The sequence below is a fragment of the Apium graveolens genome, chromosome 8, assembly GCF_009905375.1.
Source record: "Apium graveolens cultivar Ventura chromosome 8, ASM990537v1, whole genome shotgun sequence".
Lineage (NCBI taxonomy): Eukaryota > Viridiplantae > Streptophyta > Magnoliopsida > Apiales > Apiaceae > Apium > Apium graveolens.
Window position 1 is genome coordinate 93,831,953 of NC_133654.1, and position 8,354 is coordinate 93,840,306.

The window sequence follows — 8,354 nt, forward strand, 5'->3', positions numbered from 1 at the left end:
GTTTGACAAATTGCTTTACTAAAACTCCCATGGCCTTAGATGACTCCATCATAAGCTTTTTGAATCATAAACTTTCCATTTTGACCCAGTCCATCCTGTGACGAGGCTTCATATCCCTTCCAACCATCTCTGCCCTTTGGGTATTTATCCTACTTCAGATTTTTTGCAGATGTCAAGTGGATCGGCTTCCGTCAGCTCCCACCAGTCCATGTTGAGGGAAGCTTCCCCAGTAAACCTTTCTGACATTAGCTCCACACCAACTACCCCTCATAAAACCGTCAGCTCTAGAAGTCGCTCCAAAGTTAGAGTCGTCAACCCTAAGCGTGCCATGATCTCAGTTAGACGCTCCTTTTCACCAGCTCCATTAAAAGAAATATACCTCGACCACCTGAATTGGACCACATTTGAGGAGAATGAAAGCAACCACCCTTCCATTGATGCTCTTGTGTTTGATCCATACCTAACTATTGATCCTGACCCTGAGAACCTTGAGAATAATGCCACAGAAAGTGACACCAACTCCGTACCTCTAGAAATACTGGCTTCCTGTGACAATTTGGACACCTCCATGAATGGAGTCAAACCGGTCAACCTTCTAGCTTCATGTAATCCTGGATGTCACCTAGTGGTTCTTTTAAAAAGAGAATGCTGCCAAAGATTTAACAACCTTGCACCTGAACAAGTTATCCCTGACGCAGTCTTATCAGCTCACCACTTTAGAGTAGGCCTAATCATTCCCATGTACTCTTTTCTGGTTAAAGTTCTAGATAGATATAACCTGGCCCCCTACAGCTTACCCCCAACTCTTATAGAATGGCAATGTGTATGTACATCTTGTATCGTAAGCAATTTAAGGCTATCTTATCCGCGTACGAGCTTGGTTACTTCTACCAACTTAAACCATTGGGAAAAGGTTCAGGTAGCTTTTACCTAGCTGGATGGGGTGTGCACGAGGGTAAGTGTATTGGTGAAAATAAGAAAGGAATGTTCGGGTGGCAGCAACATTTTTTGTACTTCTATTATTGTCCATCATATACAAAAGATTTTAATTTGCATCCCAGTAAGTTTTTTAGAACTCACTTCCCTTCTAAAGACATCTGACATAATCTTTTTCTTCCTTTTATTAACTCGTTATTCTCACACATGTGCATGTAGATATCCCCGTCATGTCACCCCTCACAGGCGTGCTGTTAAAATGTGTCCAAAAGGCACTTGCCTTTTCAACCAGACTAGGGGACAATTCTAGTTTGTTGACTGAAGAAAATTTAAAAGACTGTGGTTTTATTTCCAATAGAGGTCCTACTGATGAAGCTGGGACCTTACAGATCTTAGGTTCGTGCAAACACCTACGTTCCTTTTACTACTTCGTTATGGTCATCTTAAATTATTGTACATGTACCTATTATATCTTGTAACACCTTCTTGTGACTTGTTTTTACAGAAATGGCCCCTCGAGTTCCCGCTGGCATCAAAGAAATAGTCAAGTATGAAGATATCTACTCTGATGAAGAAGGTGTTGGTTTTATTGAGGTCTCCCCTATTGCCAGGATTCCCCATTCTTCCTCGACTATGGACAAATCTGGGACTTCCTCCAAAAAGAACCTTTTTTTGACCCCCCTGATCAGGGAAGAGCTTCGGCTTCCAAGTCCAGAAAAAGATTGAGAAGCGGTGTAGTTGTTGAGAGCACTGGAAAGTTTCAACTGTTGACCGAGATGCTTAAAAACCAGGTTCCTGAAGAGACAGTTGCCCAATGGGACAAGTTGAAGGTAGGAGAAGCTGCACCTCTGATTGCCGTGGCCAACGCCCAAAGTTTGTTCCTGCAGCTGAAGAATGGCGAGCGGATCACTGAAGCTACTCATGTGGACCAAAAGCCCGCAGAGGAAGTTAAGGAGCTAAAAGCTTTTTTGTGATGAGAAGAGAAGGTCCGTTGAGACGCTTCGAAAGATAAGGGCTTCTGAAGCCAAATTGTTGAAAGAAAATAAGCAACTGATCAACTCCATTGCCACCCTCGAGAAGGAGAAATAGGTGAAACTGCTGACCATGCCAAAAAAGGGCACGAGCTTGAGCTGAAGATTTCCAAGCTTCAATTGGTGGTGGATAACAACAAAATCGTGCTTTTGGAAGCCAAAAAGACAAAGTACAAAGCTGGTTGGGCCAACGGAGTGAAGGACTTTATGAAGTCCACCATTGATGTCTTTCTTGATTTGAACTGGTCCGGGCTCAGTGAGGATGCTGCAAAAGAAGCTGCGAGGATCAAAGCGGAGAAAGTGGCTGAAGCTGAAAAGGCAACTCCTATTGAGACCACAGCTATAGCTACTACGAATGAAGCTTCAGCCGCCATTACTCCAGTTGAGACGTGTGTCGACGATCCTCCTACCGATGAACCTACCATCGATGCCATCGTCGAGATGGCCATTGATGCAGCGGCCTCTCATTGACTCATTTCACCAATGTTAAGTATCCTTTCCTTTTAAGAATCTTTTTAAGTGATTTCTCGAACTTAATGGTGTTTTTAACCAGGACTTATTTTGGATGAGGGTGTGGGCTCCTCAAAACACTTCACAAGTTGTATTACTACTTAAATCCCCCTTCCCCGTACTTGATGCTTTTAATTATCGTATTTCTAGTTGAATTATGCTTTTTAATTACTCTTATACAGTTTATGGTAGGTAGTATATATGTATAGCTTAAAGCTCTTACGATAAGGTTTAAGCTAGAACTTGTATCCTTCTTAATTCCTATTTATAAACTTGGGTTATACATACCTTAGATGTACCTAAAACTTAATTCATCTACTTTTTTGTTACTATAATTTTTTTTACCAATCCTTGTGTTATTGTGTTTTAGTAGGTAGAAACAAACCCAAACCTTAGAGACCCTTTAACACCTTATAACACTTATTTTCTTAACTGAGGATAATTTCCTGTTTCTAATAAATACTCACTAAGGATTTTCTCCCTAGAACTATTATCTCTTATTTATAATTAACCCAATTCAAGATTCCTTCAACCATACCTACCCCCGAGTGACCTAGGTTATAACCTAAGCACCAAATGTTAACATGTCTAGGTACCTTCACCTTTAAGCACCTGCATCTAAGTCTGGTTCATTATCCTAACTTATCTTTAGTAAAATCATTCCAAATCAAGAATATAGCCTTCTTGACATGTTCTATTTTAGATCTATTTTGCATACTAAAACATATCTAAGTATTTACAGATTTTTAAGGGTTTAGTCAGTAACTTGCCAATACACCTCTTATCTTAGCATATTCCCTTTAAAAATAACGCTTATGTTTTCGATTTTAACTATAGCTTCTTTATAAAGGCTAAGTCCTATAATCGGGTACACCTAAACGTTTACCCCATGATTAATTCTTGAAACTATATTAAATGAAGTGAAGGCAAATATGAGGCTTTTTTTAAAGATACATATATACACCCGCAACCTTATTATAACTTATATAACATCATATTTTCTCATAAATTGCCTAACAAATGTTAACCTAAAGTTCAACCCTTATGCATACACCTCAACTTAGCATGATCCTTTTAAAATAAATTATGCTTTAACTTATTCACCATACTTTTGTTTTTAACCTAGATATAACAGATATCAGGATTCAGATTCCAATACATAAAAACACCTAACTTGATTTCACTAACAGTGACTATACAGCTCAATAAAGTTAACTAGGGGTATTTGAAGTTCATGTCTTAACATAAACTAATGGGATATTAATTCTGTCTCTAGATGATGCTAAATCAAAATGAGATTCATACTTATAGCTTCATTCTTGAGGTACCTCACCAGACAAATTTTCCAAGCTGTAGCTAAAATATGAACCTAGCACACAACATTAAATTTAAGCTTACTTACTCACCATTAATAAGTGGAGTTTATATCCACTTAGAATGCTTCGTAAAAGCTCAAATTGGTGTTTTGTACTCAAGTTATTTGTGTTTTGATGTGTTTTTATAGTGTTTTGTATTTCAAAGCATATTTGGAAGAAGGAATAGATCTTACATTATTTCTATGCTAAAAGGGTGTTAGGATGGAGTCTCGGTCGATTATGCACAAGAAACCAGCACGAGAAGGTCAAGAAAGCAGAAAAATCCAGTTTTTCCAGAAGCTCAGGGCTGCCGCGCTACTCTTGGGAGCGGCCGCGCTCATTTGACCGAAACCCAGGGTGGTCGCGCTGGATACTAGGGGCGGCCACGCCAGGTCGTTTTCCCAGAATCCTGATTCTATTCTAATTCGAAGAACTGAAGCGTCCAGATCATCCAAGAGTATAAATATAAAGATAAAAAGACTTTATTAAGAGAGAAGGGCAAGGAGAGAGCAGCAAGAAGACCTAATAGTATAATACACTGAATGAGAAAAAGATCTTGTTTTTACTTGTAATTTTTTGCTTAAGTTGTAATCTTGGATGCTTGTTTTCTTTGTTGTTTAAACCTAATACTCTTGTTAACGTACTTTATTATTAGTATTCAGTTATTTCAGACCTAGTTTATCTTAGTTTATTTACCATGCTTTCACTGGAACCATTGGTGACGTTGAGTTCAGTTATGAACTAATCGTTGTCATGGGGTTCTAACGGATTTACTTATGGATTTCTATAGTTAATTTGTTTCAATATCTTGGTGTGTGGTGATTGATTGATATCCTAGTATTGGTTGTGCTTATTCGTCTTATGTGCGTAGCTAACATAAAATATAGAGGTTTAGAACTTGTCATGCTAGCATAGGTTCATGTATTTATTATGCATGATTCGTAGGTAATTTTAACCATCTTACTTGCCTTATATAATCACGACAGATAACTTGTACATTAAACCATTATGTTTTCAAATTCTATAGACATATAGGGTCTCAACATAATTGGTATCTATTCAGCTTCTATCTCTTTTTTGGATGTATGGTAGTAGGGTATTCGTACAACGAAAGTCAGCGTTTACTAGTTTCGTGTTATCTGATTAGTTGTCATCACCATTACATGCTAAGGTTAAGAATAATGACTTTGAATGAAGTATTTAATGAAGTTAGAATCCCATGTTTGTCTCATATAGTTAAATCAATCACTTTTATTCTTAGTTAATTGCATTTTAGTTTAATTTTAGTTATAAACATCTCAACTTGTTATTGTCTTAGCATTGAGCGATAGCCATACCATTGTCGCATATGTGCATAGTCTTAACTAAAAAGAGTCTATGTGGGAACGAATATGATTTATATCTTATACTCATTTTGATGTCATATCAAATTAGATATCAATACGGACTTTGATGCTCGCTACATCCGATACTGAAGTAAACATCAATCATCTATATTAATACCACTTTTGATATTTAACAACAATCTAAGTATCAACATCAATCAGAAACTGAATTAAAACTGTATCTCACATTTTATCCAAAACAGAATTACTTGATAAATTATATTTTGTATGATTACCAAAACAATTTAGAAACAAAACGTCCTTTAACAAAACTTTATTGCAGATGATAAAATCTCTTTGATTGTCTAATAAGATCCATGTTACATATTGAATTCTCAATGATCAGAAGAAGCTCAGGATCTGGTTGTTCGGGTGTCATCAGTATCTGATGTATCGTCAGGATTTGATACATCATCAGCAGTTGGATGTCATCAGTATTTGAAGCCAGTCTGCTTAAAGGATTTGTTCTGTTCCTTGTAATGTGGAGCCGATATCTTTTACGTCTGAGTTATAGGACTTTATCTATTCAGTTGAAGATATGTATCAGCTTCAGTTAGCTTTTGATAATGCATATCTTAGATTGATTTGTTGTAGCTGTATAGTATATAAACACAGTTTAGGTCATCACTTAGTGTATCGATCTCGAGTATCATTCAACCTAGCAGCTCTCAAGAACATCAGTATTTCTTGAGAGGATTTTGTAACAGTTTTTATCATAAATATAAAAAGTTGTTATATTTTATTACTTGTTCGAAATATTTATACAATTGTATCCAACCCCCCCCCTTAAACAATTGTATCTTCACTGGGTAACAATTGTTATCAGAGCCCACTGATAAATTTACAATCAGAAACGATCTAAACATGTCTCTGAACAAGTATGAAAGCATTAAATTCCCATTCTGAAAAAACTGAATATCCAACATGGAAGGTGAAGATGCTCATGCACCTGGAAGCTATAGATCCAGATTATCTCGACGTAATCATTGATGGACCATTCATGCCAACAAAACCGGTGCCTGCAACTCCTACTGTTGCTGAACATTATCAGCTGAAGGAGAAGACTGAGTGGATACCAGAAGAGAAAGTAGCTGTGCTGAAAGATGCAAAGGTAAGAAACATTTTGCATAACAGTCTTGATTCTGTGATGTCAAACAGGGTTATAGCTTACAAAACTGCCAAAGAGATCTGGGATATTCTTGAAACTCAATGTCAAGGAACCATGTCCATCAAGAAGAACATAAGGGTTGTTCTAATTCAAGAATATGAACACTTTGAGGCCAAGCCTGATGAAAGTCTCACTGACATCTATGACAGATTTCTAACCCTGCTCAACAATCTGTCTTTGGTGGGAAAGGTGTATGATCGAGAGGATTCAAACACCAAGTTTTTGAGAGCTTTGAGTGAAGAATGGGAGACTCAGACTTCAATCATATGACATCAGTATGATCTGGAAGTAATTACTCTGGATGAAGTCTATAGCATGCTGAGAACTCATGATTTGGAGGTTCAGCAAATGAGGGAGAGGAAAAGCAACAAAGGGAAATCTGTTGCTTTGAAAGTAAATGATAAAGCTTCAAAAGAAAAGTCTGTTGGAGATGTAAGAAAGAAGAAGAATTTTCCAGAATCAGATACTGATGATTCATCATCAAATCCTGATGATGATACTGATTCTGAAACTGATGAGAACATTACAGATTCTGATGTCATGCAAATGGCCGCATTGCTGGTAAAGGGTTTTAGGAGGATGCAATTCAGGAAGTCTAAGAACAACAAAAGCTTCAGGAAGAAGTTCACTGGAGGTGAGAGGAAGTCAACTGGGAGAAAAGATGGAAAGGACTCTAAAGCTGGGAAAGTAGACATGACAAAGATCAAGTGTTACAACTGTGACGAACCTGGTCACTTTGCCTCAGAGTGCAAGAAAACAAAGCATGATAAAGGAAATAACAAAGCTCTGATCACTTCAAGCAAGAATTGGATGGACTCTTCTGATTCTGATAATGATTACACATGCTATGCACTGATGGTTAGCTTTGATGATCCTGCTTCCTCTGAGTCTAAGGTACAAACTCCTTTCTTATCTTTTGATACTGAGAATATATCTGAGTTGAAATCTATTCTTAAATCTTTGCATGGTAATTTTAAGAATAAGACTCTAGAAAATGATAGACTTATAGCTGAAATTGAGATCTTGAAATCTAGGAATGAACAGTTAGAGTCTGACTTAATAAATTAGATAGATTTGAAGAAAGAATGTGGGAGAGCTAAACATACAGTAAAGATTCTTGAGGCTAGATACAGTATGTTAGAAAAAGATCTAGAAAATGAGAGAAAAACCCTTAAATCCTGGACTAATTCAGGCAAAAAGGTTCATGAGATAATCTCAAAGAAAAATTGAAAAGAATGCCTAGGCTATAAAGATGGAGTTAAGGATGTTGACACTGAAAATAAAATTACCCTTAAAACTCCTGTTAAGTTTATCTCATCAGAAGATGATGAACCCAAATCCACTTTTGAAAAGGGTTAAACATCAGTATCATAAGAAAAACTGGTAAGTGATAAATCTCACAGAAAGGAAAGCAAGGAAACCATTAAGTCTGTTAAGAAAGAAAAGAATATAGGACATTTTTCAGCAAGACAATTGAAAAAGAAATTATCTGAGGTTACTGACAAACCTCAAGTAAAAGTCCTAAAAGAAACAGGAATGTTAAGCAAGGTATTTCTAAGGATTCAAATTACAAGGTTGTTCCCAATGCTCCTAGAAAAACTTGTTTTAATTGTGGAAATACTAATCATCTTGCTATTGATTGCATGATGAATAAAAAAATGAAAACTGCTATTCCTGAGTCTGATGTTAGGGGTAGATCAGTATTTTATAAATCACAAAATCCTAGTTTTCATTGTGGTAGTAGGTGGCATTCGATTTATACTTGTAGTTCTTATCACAAGTTGTATCACAATTATTATGAACCTTTTCCTAAGTTTAATAAAGTTTCTTGTGTGCTTAATTCGGTTGGTTTTACTAAATCTGCTTCTGACAAGACAAATCCTGACAAAGGAAAATCTGTCAAAAGTACTCCTGACATACAAAGGCTTAAGTTGTCCAAAAAGAGGGCCCAACAAGTGTGGGTCCTTAA

At 36.8% G+C, this 8,354-nt stretch overlaps 1 pseudogene; it reads right to left on the reverse strand.

The window, feature by feature from the left end:
- The window catches only part of LOC141679767 (uncharacterized), a 166,993-nt pseudogene extending 166,866 nt beyond the window's left edge, over window positions 1-127 (reverse strand).
- Window positions 128-8,354: the final 8,227 nt, after the last annotated feature.